Source organism: Octopus sinensis, linkage group LG17 (genome assembly GCF_006345805.1).
Source record: "Octopus sinensis linkage group LG17, ASM634580v1, whole genome shotgun sequence".
Classification (NCBI taxonomy): domain Eukaryota; kingdom Metazoa; phylum Mollusca; class Cephalopoda; order Octopoda; family Octopodidae; genus Octopus; species Octopus sinensis.
In genome coordinates, this window is record NC_043013.1 from 31,185,837 (window position 1) to 31,201,938 (window position 16,102).

Below are 16,102 nucleotides of genomic sequence, written 5' to 3' on the forward strand. Positions count from 1 at the left end.
TTTGCGCAGACGGAACTGTTTAGAAGACCACTGGATTGATTGTACGTCTATCTAAAATATAAACAAATTTGCTAAAATCTATATCACGATTAATCTGCCCATCCTCTTGCAAGGCTCAGTAGAGAAGCAAATAATTTCATTGAATCTTTGTCGGTAGAATGACACAGATCCAATACGTTGAATATTGCACGAACTGAGATCCCCACTGGGAGGTCACTAGCTTACAACTGAATCTACTTATATTGAATGTCATTCTAAATTGCGGAGTTTTAGAGCAGTTATACTATTTTCTATAGATTGGGTGTCCCATTCGCGCCGAGCTTCTTCTTCTTCTTCTTCTTCTTCTTCTTCTTCTTCTTCTTCTTCTTCTTCTTCTTCTTCTTCTTCTTCTTCTTCTTCTTCTCATCCTCCTCCTCCTCCTCCCTCTTCTTCTTCTTCTTCTTCTTACTCTTCTTCTTCGTCTTCTTCTTCTTCGTCATCTTCGTCTTCTTTTCTTCTTCTCCATATATATATATAGATAGATATAAAGCGACAGACATACAGACGGACAGACAGATACGTTTACTGTTTGTTTGGTCATTTATACCCACGACTACAGCGATGACAATTATAATGAATTTATTCAATTGTCAACAATATTATTACATTATATATTTTACAATTATGATTTTTGTAATTATACTAGTAATTAACGTTACCGCCGCTTTCCTCAATTCGTTTCACTGCTGTGCAATTTATTCCCGTTATTCTCAAATCTGAATTAATTTGTCATCGCTATGTAATGCATTAAATATATTTAAATTGAAAGACTGTATCCTACGACGTTAAATTTTCTTCCAGCTTATGTAATATTTTTGGCAGAACCATCATATGTATATTCTCTTTTACTCTTTTACTTGTTTCAGTCATTTGACTGCGGCCATGCTGGAGCACCACCTTTTAGTACTTATTCTATCGGTCTCTTTTTGCCGAACCGCTAAGTGACGGGGACACAAACACACCAGCATCGGTTGTCAAGCAATGCTAGGGGGATAAACACACACACACACAAACACACACACACACACACACACACACACATATATATATATATATACATATATACGACGGGCTTCTTCAGTTTCCGTCTACCAAATCCACTCACAAGGCATTGGTCGGCCCGGGGCTATAGCAGAAGACACTTGCCCAAGATGCCACGCAGTGGGACTGAACCCGAAACTGTGTGGTTGGTTAGCAAGCTACTTACCACACAGCCACATTTAATTTTTAATTAATTTTGAATTCATTGTCATTCCAATCTTCTGAACATTACTTCTATCATCACCTTTGAATTTTTATTCAGCATGGCAATTTCGAAGCATATTTTAATCGCATATTACCCATTTCAAATTTTTTTTTTTAAATGTATTTGTGAGATCTTTGTGGAATATAAATTAATTTGTTACACAATAAATCAAAATTTAGTTACGGTTTGTTTGAAGCCAAAACCTGTAAATGTCATTCTTATATTTCACAAAAAGAAACAATGCATTGCTAGTTATGTTTAATTATTACAGATAGAAAACTGAACCTTAATGGGATATATCTATCTATCTATCTACCTATCTACCTACTTATCTATATATATATATATAAATACATCAAGCAACACACATTTGGTGAAATCTTAGAATAAGTGTATTCGCTGACAAGTAATACTCCAGCGCAAAGTACGTCTCTTGTTTTGGTTCTGTACCAATATTTACAATGTTACGATTAGTTTAAATATATGTTTGTGCTTCTAAATATATGTGAATAAAGATGAAAAAAATATGAGCGAAAGTATGTATGAGAGAACTGAATGTGGTGTAAAATACAAGCAACTCTTGACTATTCACTTGGGTGGAAAAAACTTCTGCAGATAAAGCAATGCTGGTCGTCGGAGTATTTAGTTGTCCACATAAGTGTTCTAAAGGAAGCTTGCAGTGCACACTGGAACACAAAACATCCTGTATTGAAATATGTGTAAATCAGTATCAGACTTTAAATGCCACTAATTGTTTCGCTCAAAAGTCAGGTGCATTTGTAGACTTCTTAGAGTATTCTATATACTTGATTTTTGATATAAAGTTGCACTTTGTTTGGTATTATAAAATTGCGCTGTAGACATTACATTTACGCTTGGAGAAGCTTGTCAACAATGCGTTGCTGTGGGATTGAAGCAGTAACCAATTGACAGTGAACTTATTTTCTAAATCACTTAATTAAGGTGGCACTGAAGCTAGAAATGAGCTTCTATGTAGTTTGTATCTAGAAGGTAAAATATTAAGAGTAACAGAGAGAGAGAGAGAGAGAGAGAGAGAGAGAGAGAGAGGGGAGAGAGAGAGAGGGAGACGGAGGTAGAGAGAGAGAAAGAGAGAAAATCGGTTCAAGAGGTATCGTGTGAATGCGCCGTATATTGCTATAATAGCTGGAATGTCATGGATGTAAATAATCGTAGAGCTAAATGATACATATGCATTATTAATGGAAGAGAATGCAGGTATGAAGATGTATAAACGAAGATTTTTGGGAGGAATTTTTTATAATTTATGTATACTATGTTGCAAATGCAGAATCGTCATAAAATATTATACTGGTCTTTCTGTCCAAACTAAAGGAGACTAATATTTGATTGAAATATATCTCAATTTATCATGATAAAAAGTATATTACGATGAGAAAATTAATTCTTAATTACCAATTAATTTCTTCTTAATAATTTCAATAATTTGATGACTCAGTTTAGTATTAATTACAGAGCAAAAAAACTTAATAAAACCGCTTAATGAAATCATTTAAATCTAAGCAACAATTTCACTAAAGAAAAGAACATTAATAAGCAATATATTTTAAAATTTCATTTAATTGGCAATATTTTCTATGAAAATATACCGCATTAAATTGCGCTAGACATATAAAACCAAATAATTTTAGAAGCGTGATTGTCATAAAAATTGTTCAATAGATTTTCATGCGTGCATGTATCAAAAATAATACATCAGAAAAGTTAATCACTGTAGCAGATATCGTAATTAGAACATTATTTATATTCTCGTGGTGAAATAAACTGCAGGAAATATTCATTTTTCTATCTTCATCTTTTACTTGTGTTATTCTTAGGACTGTGGCTAGGTTGGGACATCACCTTGAAGGATTAAGTCGGAGTAAATGACTCCAGTACTTGATTTTAAGTCTCTTGCTTATTCTATTAGTATCTTACCCCGAACCTCTAAGTTACGTAAATATACAAGCCAGCATTTAAAAGAGAAATCTTCTCAGTGATCGGTAAACATCTTTAAAATAGAAGCGAAATTCTGCCCAAATCAGTCTACTACATTAAGTGAGAACTAAGTATCATGTAACGCAATCATATGTATCGGTGAAACGATAATGATAACTAAAATCAAACGAAAGTCACATCACTTATTGCCTCAGGTTAGACCTTCGAGGGTCTGCGACGCGTTTCTATTTTCTAACAAGAGCTATATGAATTTAGAAATCATGAGAACACATTTTCTTTCCCTTTCATCTAAATATTAATATCATATTTCCTTATAGTTTGCATTATCTCACCATGACAACAACCGATATATTTTCATGCGAAAACAATATCGCAATATAATAGAATGTTATCGCAAAATAACAGGTTATTGATTGATAATCATGTTTCCAATCATGTATTTGAGCCGAAACAGCAAATGTGAAAAATGTGGTGATATAAGCAGGCATATAATAATATATATAGTTGGGCAACTGTATGTATCTACATATAAACGCATACATGAATAATATCTATTTATTTGTCTACCTATCTATCACTCCCTCTCTCTGTATGCATATATATATATATATATATATATATATATTATACACATACAGAAACAACTTGTTTTATATCTCTGAGCGAGTGATATGCAATAACCGTACGGGATATTAATGTTTATGTGTCAAAAGAATGTGGTACCCTTATAAAGGACGATATTACTACTGTTATAGCCCCAGAGAAACATATTTTCGAGCTGGCTATCGGCACAGAATTTGTGTCCGTATAATATTTGCAAGGCCACAGACCTAGGTTTCCTGATGTTATCCGTCTTCAAGCTAGTGACGAAAGCTCTCTCCACTTGCAAATACTATACATATTTTTTAAGCGACACACATTCTCTGATACCGTATAGAGAAGAAATATATATGTGTTTTTGGCTGTGTATGTGTATGAATATCGTATATATATATATATATATATATATATATAATATATATATATATAATATATATATATGTATATATACGTATACATATATATCCGCCATATATATACACACACACATATTCACATGCATGTATGTTTCTTTGTGCGTGTTTGTGCACAAATGTATGTGTGTGTGTGCGTGTATATATGTATATATATATATATATATATGTGTGTGTGTGTGTGTGTGTGTGTGTGTGTATTCCCCCACCCGAAATTCTTGGCTTTGTTCCAAAATTTTAAATCATTAAAACTATTCTCCTTCTTTTTCTTATTCTATTATTATTATTATTATTATTATTATTATTATTATTATTATTATTATTATTAATTATTATTATTATTATTATTATATGACTTTTGATTTGTATTTGTAAAGTTGGCTCCAAGTCTCACCCACAGACCTCAGGAGACAACAAGTTAGAAGTTCACGTTGGTGTTATACCTAGGGTGTCATTTATTTGGTTTTCCACATAGTACTTACAATTCTAGAGACTTTCTAAGAAAACATAATGAAATTATGAGTTTGTTTAAACATTTGAGATTACACAGACAATATTTTACGTAGGATATGGGCAGTTCCCATGTGTACTATCTTTTGAATTTCTGCCATTTTGGTATTTCTCGGTATCTGAACTAGGTAACAATAAGCCCCTTTTGCTATCGTTCCTAGGGCACCTATGACAATAGGTATTGTTGTAGTCTTGAGATTCCACAGTTCGCCAATTTCTATTTCAAGATCTTTATACTTGCTCAGTTTTTGTGGGGCTTAACAAATATATTTATGTCGAGTGGGACAGTTATATAAATGATAAGGCATGATTTCATCTGAAGTCTTTCAATATAATGTCTGGCCAATTCGCATCTATCTTTCTGTCAGTTTCAATGGTCAAGTTCCAGATGAGTGAGATGTCATCAAGTACTGTAGGTGATTTGTGTTCCTACCAGTTTTTATCATGGGAAAGGTATATGCTTTTGAAAATTACCCAGTGAATATATATATTGTGCTGGTCTATCATGCTTGTTGGGATAACCTGCAGGCGCAAAAAGACTGCACATGGAGACAACATGATTAATGGTTTCAGTCCGAACTCCATTCTGATATCAGCAGTGCAGTTATACACCGTATCAACGAGGGAACTGACTTGGGCTTCATCTTTAACATAAAGTTCGAGGTCGTCCATGAATAACAAATGGTTGACATTTTGTCGGCGGCTATTGAATACATACCCAGTTTTTGCTTTCCTCAGAATCATTGTTAGTGGTATCAAGCACAGAACAAAGGTCAGTGGGGACAAGCAGTCCCCTTAGAAGATGCCCCTCCTAAATTCTACTGTCCCTAAGCCTCTTCCGTATGCTGTCAAGTCCCTTCCTCCAATTCGCCATACCTTTTCCAAGCAATCGCTCAGCATTCGATGCAGTACCAAATAGGTTCACACACTCCATAATCCAAGAATGTGGGAACATATCGTACGCCTTACGATAGCCGATCCATGTCATGGCTAAGTTACTTTTCCTCCTCTTGCAGTCTCTAAGTACAGTTTTGTCTATCAGGAGTTAATCTTCGTACCTCTGCACTTACGCTTGCAACCCGTCTGCTCATATGGCAGGACTCCATTTTTTCCAGATATTCGTACATTGACTCTGCGAGTATTCCAGTCAATAACTCCCACATAAGTGGCAAACCGATTATCGGCCTGTAATTCTCTACCGTATTGCTTTTTTCGATGTTTTTCGGGCAGAGCACAGTCCTACCCAATATCAACCACTTTGGTGTTCCTTGGTCGGCATTTAATAAGGTGTTGAGTTGCGCAGCTATTTGTGCATGACAGTCACCAAATCTTTTGATCCAGTAGCCTTGAACTCCATCTGGTCCACAGGGCCTTCCAGTTGCTCCTTTGTTTACTGATTTCCCTTACTTTCCTAACTGAAATGACTAGTTCTGCCTGTTTTGGACTGACTACTGTTTGTTTCAGTCCTTGCAACCATTCAGCATCCGTCTTGTGCTCCTTGTCTTTGCTTCAGATGTCATTCCAAAATCTTTGACTCTCAATGTTAGCTGGTATCTACTTTTAATCTGTATACTCTACATTTATTTCTTTGTAGAATCTCTTCTGATCTACTCTCTCTCTCAATAACCTATTCTAGCGGTAACCTTTCATTCTTTGGTGGTATCTTACTATCTTTGCTTTCTTTGAAACGAGGCGCTGTTTCAGTTCCTCCACTACTACTTTCAGGTCCTCTCTTTCAATATTATTCTTCCATTTCAGTGCCCTGTATTTTACATCCTTTTCAGCGCCCTGTATTGTTGTTCGCTTTTAAGCTCCCTTTTCTCTTTTCGATGTAACATAGAGATTTCTTTCGAGGGCATGTCTAACCCTGCCTGGATTCTTCTTTTCCGCCATGGATCTTTTCTTCTGTCACTTCTATTATGTTTCTTTTTCTTGACATCAACACTCACTTTTTCTGCTACAACAATACTTGCGGCATTGATCAACTTATTTGTTTCAGTGATGTTTGTTCTGATGTATTTCAGAATTTCATTGACAATTTTCGTTTCTTGGTTCAATTTCGATCGATCAACCTTTTCTAAGGTTGCAAATAATGTCGCTATCGTTCACCTGTAGCCTTCTCTTTATTCTTTCGTAGATTGCCTTTTGTTCATCTGTTATGTCGCCATTAGTTTTATTGTCTTCTTTTAGATCATCTATATGTCTCTCATCAAGTAAACTACCACTGCTCCTTTCCTGTGCTCTGGGGTTACTCTTATTAGTAAGAACTGTATTTTCACTGTTGTCCCCGAAGTGAATGGCGTTGTACCAATATTTCACTATTAATATTGTCATTGTTGTTGCTATAAGCCATGTAAACCAGAGTACGTTTGTTTAGTATGATATTTGCAATAATATTGCTAGTAAATTAATAATTTAGACAGTCGTGACTTGATGTGATTCACTTCATCTAAGCTTCTATTAGCATATGTATGTATTATATATATATATATATATATATATATATATATATATATATATATATAATATATATATATATATATACGTATACATTTATACATATATATATACATATATATATCTATATATATATATATATATATATATATATATATATATAGTATATATACGTATATATAGATACATAGATATAAGGATATATATATATATATATATCTGTATATATATAAAATTTACATGGTATTCCTTCATATCGAGCGTTAGCAAATTACTTTGTATCTAGTCAAAGCATGCTAATATGGTTTAGGAAAATTTTGTGACAGATTAATTAATATATATATTCAGTAATATAATTCATATCGACATATATATTTTAAACTTCATGTCTCTCAATAATTAATTAAATGAAGAACTTTTCAACTAGCCGTGATATGCTATTACTAAATTAACACGATAGTTCACTCATGTTCCTCCTTCTGAGGGTTTGGAAGGAATTTACATGTCTTGGTATGAATAACATGCTTTCTGTTTACTCAATACAGCGACATTCAGGCTTTCTCAGTGCTTAGATATACTTTAGAAGCACTCCAGAGAAAAATGTAGTGATATTCAGATAACAAAATCAACATCCAGTATTCAGGGTATCTCTGTAAGGAGATCTAAACTCGTGCTTGATGAGAAAAGATAGTCTCTGTAAGATACCAAATGAGATTCATGTATATCAAAGTCATGGAGAGAGAGAGGGATGATAAAGAGAAAGAGCGACAGAATGGTTTAACGGCTGCCTTTTATAGAAAAGTGTCTACTTTTACCACGTGGGAAATGTGTTTACAAACCGAATGTAAGTGTGTACGTATTTACAGCTTAGACCAATATTACCGGCACTATTTAATTGGATTTAATAAAACAAATATCAGAAAGCAAAACCAATTTGTGGTTCCATTGCAACAACGAGCCTATACAAGAGAATCTGTGTATGCTTGTATTTATTTATAAACGTTTATATACGCGTTATAAACAAAATTCAATCCATAACAATAAAATATTAACTAATTGTTTTCATCAGCAGCGATGGTGGATACATGTTGTGCCTTACTAAAGATTTCCGTTGTAAGGATGATACTAATGAGTTTACAGTAATGTATTTGACGCCTCATTGTAGCATCATGTATAGAATTTTCGTATCGATACGCCAGTATGGCCACTAGCAAATAGCAGAAAGCAGCCAAAACCTATTAGTGCGAAACGCTGCAATTAAAAACTGAAAACCAGTTAAAAATTACATTTTTTTAATCCCCACAGGCTTTACAGTATAGTCTAAACCATCGATTTTATGTGGAATTCTAACAAAATGAAATCAAAATATTACTTAAAATAACTTTCAATCATTATAGAATATATTTATGGAGGAATAGAATATGAAAGTAGCTGAAAAAATAAAATATAATAACTCATCCGAGAATTAAATCTGCTTCTAACTGTTAACTCCTAAATCCCCGAAAATTTCACTTCAAATGTAAAACATACACTTTAGTTAATTGTGTTTTCGTGCAGTACTAAAAAACACCACTCTATTTATAGTAGTGATTTTAGTATTTGATATTGCCGATACTGCGGTGCATATATTCAACATCTGAAAATATATTCTGGGAAGGAAAATGCGTAAAATAAGCAATCAATTTACACGCTAGAAATAGCTCGCCAGTTGAAAAATAGGGACAACTTCAAACAAAATATGCGCAGCCCAGAACTCCACGTTATACAAGTAATCAAGAAATAACACAAAGATTAAGCTATAGAAAACCAAAGCAACGGGCAAAAGTATTAAGCAACTTAAACACTAAAAGAAATTCTAAAATATTACATAATGTTATATGCATAATTGCTAAGAGCACCGGATACACAATGTTTCTAGTCACACAATTAACTTAAAGCAGCTTAAGCACAAACACCAAGGAGACACCCGAATCAGTCACTTATTTCAAAGTCAGTATCCCACTTCAAATCCATACATTGACGTCAAAAATGAAAAAGACCACTTCTTCCTACCAGAAAGCTAAGAGCAAAAGCATAATGTTAGGAATCAAATTGATTATTGTTAGACAAATCTGAAACTTACACAAAAGGCATGGAGAAACTGAAAGACTCACTATATTTAATATAATTAACACCAACACTACTAAATACCTTTTCATCAGTTCTAAAGATAATAGCACAACAATTCTAGAAAAAGGGATACTCTTTACTCTTTTACTTGTTCCAGTCATTTGACTGCGGCCATGCTAGAGCATCGCCTTTAGTCGAGCAAATCGACCCAAGGACTTATTCTTTGTGTGTGTGTGTATATATATATATATATATATATATATATATATATATACAACTGGCTTCTTTCACTTTCCGTCTACCAAATCCACTCACAAGGATTTGGTCGGCCCGAGGCTATAGTAGAAGACACTTACCCAAGGTGCCACGCATTGGAAATGAACCCGGAACCATGTGGTTGGTAAAGAAGCTACTTACCACACATCCACTCCTGCCACTTCATATTATTCATACACATATTTACCTTTCTAATCATACAACTACACTATTCTCAATCCGACCAGAGGACCTACCTGAGAGCTTCAAATGGCTATCAGTTCTTAGGCAGGTGCAATTTGTAGTGTGAAAAAGCAACTCACTAACAGTTTGAAATAGCAACTTATTAACAGTTTCAAATTACCTCAATGGAATGGCATGAAGAGATTTCCTTTTTAACGCTCAATTAAGAACCAGTACAAAAGCAAACTTTCACATTTTCCTCGAAATATGTACCCACATTCCTTAAGATATATTACACTAACCATATCTAAATAATCTGTAAACTCGGCCATTGCCACACTTAACACGATAAACATTCTCTACACACAAGACAGAATAAACTTAACAACAGATGCCACAAATCTGCAACAACACAAATACATTACATATATCAGGCTGAATAAAAAGTAAGCAACGTTTTGAAACAAATTCATCACAATATATTTCAAAAATGCGGAAATTTTATTCATCAAATAAGTACCATTACAATCAACACATTTTTGCCAACGAGTTACAAGTTTTTTTTTCTGATAACATAATATGGAGTTCTGGAGCTGAGCAACTTTTTGAATGCACTTTTGGCCTCGGTTTTGGAGCTTCAGAAAGCGGTACTGTGGGGGAAAGGTCTGGGGTATAAGCTGGTTTGGGAAGAACTTCGTAGCCAAGTTGGCTCAACTTCTGGAAAGTCAATAGTGAAACGTATGGTCGATCATTGTCATGAAAATTGGTTGTCCCTCTTCTGTTGACCAGTCTGCGACAGAGATGTAGCACGTTTTCGATTGTTTTGGCAATTTCATTGCAATATATTTCTGCAACAATGGTTTCTCCGGGTTATAGTGGATGAGTTATAGTGAATGCGTTCAGCAGTACACCACCAAACCTTCTTTCTCGGGTTTAGGGAGATTTTCGGTGCTTCATTCTGGTCTAATCACTGGGAAGAACGTTTTTTTATTATTGTATAGAATCCACTTTCCAACACAAGGTACAATGCGGTCGAGAAATAGATAGTTCGGGTTACGGAGAGGAAGCGACGAGCAAATTTCATATCTGCGCATTTTCTGATCTTCATTCAAATCGTGTGGTAGCCATTTGTCGAGCTTTGTAGATTTTCCGATCGCATGCAAATGGTGGCAGGCAGTTTTCTGGCTAACTTAAAGTTCTTTTGCCAGTTCTCGAGTGGTTTTACATGGATCTTTCTCAATGACGGTCTTTAATGGCGGTCACCGATGACAGATAGGCATCCACTACGCTCAGGATCTCCAAGGCTCAGGTCTCCACTGTGAAATCATTTAAATCATTTTCGAGTTCACCACTCACTGGTCATTTCCGCACCAGCTGCTTTGCGTTCTTTTTTGAAATTGAATAGCAAAATTGCTCGAATATCGCGCTTTCACGGTTCCATTTCAGGTGACTAACAACGATGAAAAAGGTATCAATATTAACTTATTGATGCATTTGGGCTTCAATATCTGTATCATCAGATAATTGCGAAAAAAAACACGAAAAATACAAAACTCTGCAAAAATCGTGTACAAATTCCTCATGGTTCAAAACGTCGCTTTCTTGTTACTCAAACTGATAGAAAAGAAATCAATCTTGCATCTAATTCATGTGACCAACAGAGAATAACAGTGATTTTAGCCAACATAGAATATTCCATCTTCGCTTGGCTTTACATTCTTGAATACATTGCAAAAGACAATAAGTAACCCATTTTACAAAGTGGTTTAAAGGAAAGCCACATTAAAATTTCACAAAAAAAGAACGGAATCAGCACACATGACAAATGCAGTTTCTTGTCTCGAGAAAATCCAGAAGTCAACAGAAAGAATAAAATATCTCACAATGATACTCAACTGAATAATTAATTAACAGCAGGTGAAAATGAAAAAGGATTTTGTTGAAACATATATTACTCTTATACAGTGTAATGAAAACTAAATCCTCCCGACATTTCTTTAGTTTCCTAAGACGGCCAGCTTAAAAAAATCAAGAGACATGTCAGCTAATGATCCAAGAAGAACGAGAGATTGTATGTAGTAACATTTCTCATTATGCTTGTTATCTTGACTCACTACATTTAAGTAAAAACTAGGGGTACAAGAAAACATTGTGGTTAAACTGGTTTTTTTAACCTTGCCCAAATATCTATACATACACAATAAGCAAGATTAAGTTAAAATATCAGAAAAAAGGTGGAAAGCTGGTGTTGCCATAGGTTCGAGAATCATAATTGTGTATACCAAGGTAATGAATAAAATTTTTTTTTTTTTAGTGTCAGTACGCTAAAATACTCCGTTTGAGAACCTCTGCCGGAGATATTATAACATGGCCGCTGATGCATTGAGATTTGTTAAGTGTTCATAAAGAGTATGTAACATATTTATCGGTTTTGACGTTACGTTTTTTTATTTTTATTCTCTTATCCAGACATCTACAATCGAGCACTAAAATCATGTTTCGTAAGAGAGAGAGGGAGAAATAGAGAAAGAGAGGGAAACAGAGATGAACAGTAGCACGCAATGAACTTATTTTGATATTTGATATTTCACAGTAAAAATAAATTTTTCGATAAATTTCATGAGTAACATGCAGACCGAAATCGTCATTTGATTAAAAAGATAAAAACGAAATTTATTACTGATTCGACATCGTTACTGCATGCGATTCTTTAATGGTTTTGCTTAATAATTTAGATTTTATGTTTTATGTGATCGCAAAATTCTTCTTTCAACTAAACTGTCTTTCTAATAATTTAAATCCATACATATTTTGACGACGGAGCACACACACACACGCACGTATTTTTTCTCTCTCTCTGTATATATATATATATATATATATATATAGAGAGAGAGAGAGAGAGAGAGAGAGAGAGCGACACACAGACAGACACACATAAGGAAACTGTATAGAAAAATAGGTATGTATAGATTAAAATTATTAGAAAGTTATCATACTTCTATTTCTCTCTCTCTCTCTCTCTCTCTCTTTATACACACACACACACACACACACACACACACACACACATATATATATATATATATATATATATATATATTATATATATATATATATATTGAGACCCCCTTCGGTCATGAATGACCATGAGTTTGCACCTACAAAGTTGCCCTCCGAGGCACAACACAGGGCAAGGTTGTTTATCGAAGATCAGTAGTCGACTATACATACCACGCTCCACTCTCCACATCACTGATGTTATCCAAGGGAAAGGCAAACGGGCTGATACAGCTTGTCATCAGTGGTGTCGCAACTCATTTCTACAGCTGAGTGCACTGGAGCAACGTGAAATAAAGTGTCTTGCTCAAGAACACAACACGCAGCCTGGTCCGAGAATCGAACTCACAACCTGACGATCTTAAGCTCGACGCTCTAACCACTGAGTTATGCGCCTATCTATCATCTTTCTATCTATCCATATATATATATATATATATATATATATATATATATATATATATATATATATTATATATATATATATATATATATATATATATATATATATGTATGTATGTATGTATATATATATATATATGGGTTAAATAGTATTCACATCAAAAAGCAACCGTCTGGCGTTAATCAATAGTCCAATGAAATTTGAGCGGAATAGTATAATCAGGAACGGATTTTCAGTGCGATATTGTGGTCTTGGACAATAAAGTATTGATATATCTATAACTCGCATACAACTATGTGTTACTGAATATTTTAGTATCAATAGGGATTTAAACTAAATATAGGATTTATGTGTTCAATACTGTGTATTTACGAAACTAAGATGTTAACACTGTAACATCGTCAGCAATAAAATAAAAAATCATAAAAATTATCAAGTAAAAAGTATGAAAATTATCAACTATCATAGGCGCAGGAGTGGATGTGTGGTAAGTTGCTAGATTACCAGCCACATAGTACCGGGTTCAGTCCCACTGCGTGGCACCTTCGGCTAGTATCTTCTACTATAGCATCGGGTCGACCAAAGCATTGTGAGTGGATTTGGTAGACGCAAACTGAAAGGAGCCCGTCGTATATATTTATATATGTATACGTGTCTATATGTGTGTGTTTGTGTGCCTGTGTTTGTCCCCCCAACATCGCTTGACAACCGATGCTGGTGTGTTTACGTCCCTGTAACATAGCGGTTCGGCAAAAGAGACCGATCGAATAAGTACTAGGCTTACAAAGAATAAGTTCGGGTGTCGATTTGCTCGGCTAACCGCGGTGCTCCAGCATGGCCGCAGTCAAATGACTGAAACAAGTAGAAGAGAGAAAGAGAGAGTATCAACATCATCATCTTATTAGGATCATTAAGAAATTTGCATAGAGATATGAAGGAAAACATGATATACATTTTGCACAACAAAAGAATCTCGAATAGATGTACTTATTAGTACAACACGAGAAAAATAGGCTTCTTCAGTGAAAAGGTTGTATCCAAATAAATGTAACCATATAAACATATCAGGCAGAGAATGCATTACGTATTATGTTGAGGGAAGAAATTCTAATCGGGTATCTTCTACACTGATGAGAAAATATACACATCAATGCTCAACAAATGCATCGACACTCATTTAATGTAGCGCAGCAAAATTGTAGTGGAAAACAATTATATAACCAGCTGAAATAGGATGTCCTTTAGATTCAAATATACCAAGAGGTTGAGAATGAGAATTACACAACAAAGCATAGTTAATAGTAGGACGCCAAACATATTGGTGGTACCTAAGAATAAACACAGCGAACATAACTTGTTTTTGAAACTAAATGAAATGCTTTACAGTAGAAAATGGTTATCGATAAAGCCGTTGATTAAGATAAACTATAAAGCTGGAACACTATTCATTTGACTATCTCTCTCCTTTTGTCTGTCTTTTTTCCTCACCTTAGTAACAGACACACGTATACATGCACATATGTGTGTGTGTGTGTGTGTGTGTGTTTGCGTTAGTGTATATGTTTGTGTGTATATATATGCATTCATGTATGTGTGCATGTATAGAAGAGAGAGAATGTTAGAGAGAGAGAGAGAGAAAATCAAAGCTTGTATTAAATATTTAATAATGTATCATAACAATATTTAATACTTATTGACAAACAAGTAGCTATGGTCTACAATACAACGTGTTGTGAATTAAATATATAGTGGATGAAACAGAAACTGAGACATGACTAGAAATATCCAATTGAATATGAAATACATTCATATATTCAGTTGCAAAGCGATGCATACTGACGTAACCGAAACACGAAACTGTACTGGGCAAGGTTTCTTTAATTATGCTGTAACAAAAGGACAATGAAAATTCGATTTTGCTACGTCTCAGTTTGTTCCCAGATCAAATCCCGTTGCTATACGATCGAATTTCACTTATGATCTGCTGTCCATCAAATAGGCAACTGGCATACGATATTGCCAATTTAACCGGTTTCCACTGTGTAATTTCGTGTCCTTGTGTTTAAGTGTAGCTTCAATGCTTATTCGACTATCAACCTTGATGAGAATGTAATAATCGATGGTTAAGTATGAATTAACAGTTAAATGAAACACTGTTGATTTTTTTTTTATAATCCACTAGAGACCAATATAGAGGAAATGGTACAGAACAAAATACAAAATGGGGAAAAAATTGAAAATCAAATGAAAGATGATAGAATATATGATTAATGAAAAGATGATATGATGGATACCTGAGCCCCACGACCAAGGCAGCGTCATTGAGCATTTTCCGACTTAAACACAAAATTAAAACAGTTATTTTACTACTTCATTTGTTTTTCCTTATTTATGTTCCGATTGAGTACCGTATTCATGTTCTGTTTTTTTTTTTTAGGTTTCTTTTCTGCTTCTGTTTCTGTGATTCGGGTTGCAGGGACTGAGGGCACGTTTTTCATTTGTGCCCTTGTAATTCGCACCCGAATCATCTCAGGTTTCTGCCCTGTTCAATGACTCCCAGCCTTTTCCCTTCACCTTCGTTTTCTGATTTTGTGTTTGTTCTTGCTTATTTATTTTTTTGCTTTTTTTTAAATTTTGTAGGAGGAAGAGAATAAACTCTTTTTTTTTTTCTTTTTTGCTTCTCTTCCTACAACTGCCAACTCCCCGTCACTCACCTCTGTCGAAGCTGATGTTCACGCCTACGCCGCCTTGCTGCTTTCCTTTTCCGTTTCCATCTCCGCCGTCTCCTGCTTTGTCTCCTCCTCTCCTGCAGCTTCCATATCTGCTTACTCTTGTTGCACCTCTGTATAT

The 16,102-nt window shown here is 34.6% G+C and overlaps 1 protein-coding gene and 1 long non-coding RNA gene across 4 annotated transcripts in view; one reads left to right on the forward strand and one right to left on the reverse strand.

Moving 5' to 3' along the window:
• LOC118766770 overlaps positions 1-7,076 on the reverse strand; it is a 19,614-nt gene extending 12,538 nt beyond the window's left edge. The window contains exon 1 of the long non-coding RNA XR_005002684.1: positions 7,065-7,076. This is a non-coding gene — a long non-coding RNA (uncharacterized LOC118766770). The remainder of the gene's footprint in view (positions 1-7,064) is intronic.
• LOC115220891 (allatostatin-A receptor) overlaps positions 1-16,102 on the forward strand; it is a 356,256-nt gene that overhangs the window by 117,180 nt on the left and 222,974 nt on the right. The gene's annotated exons all lie outside the window — the stretch shown is intronic.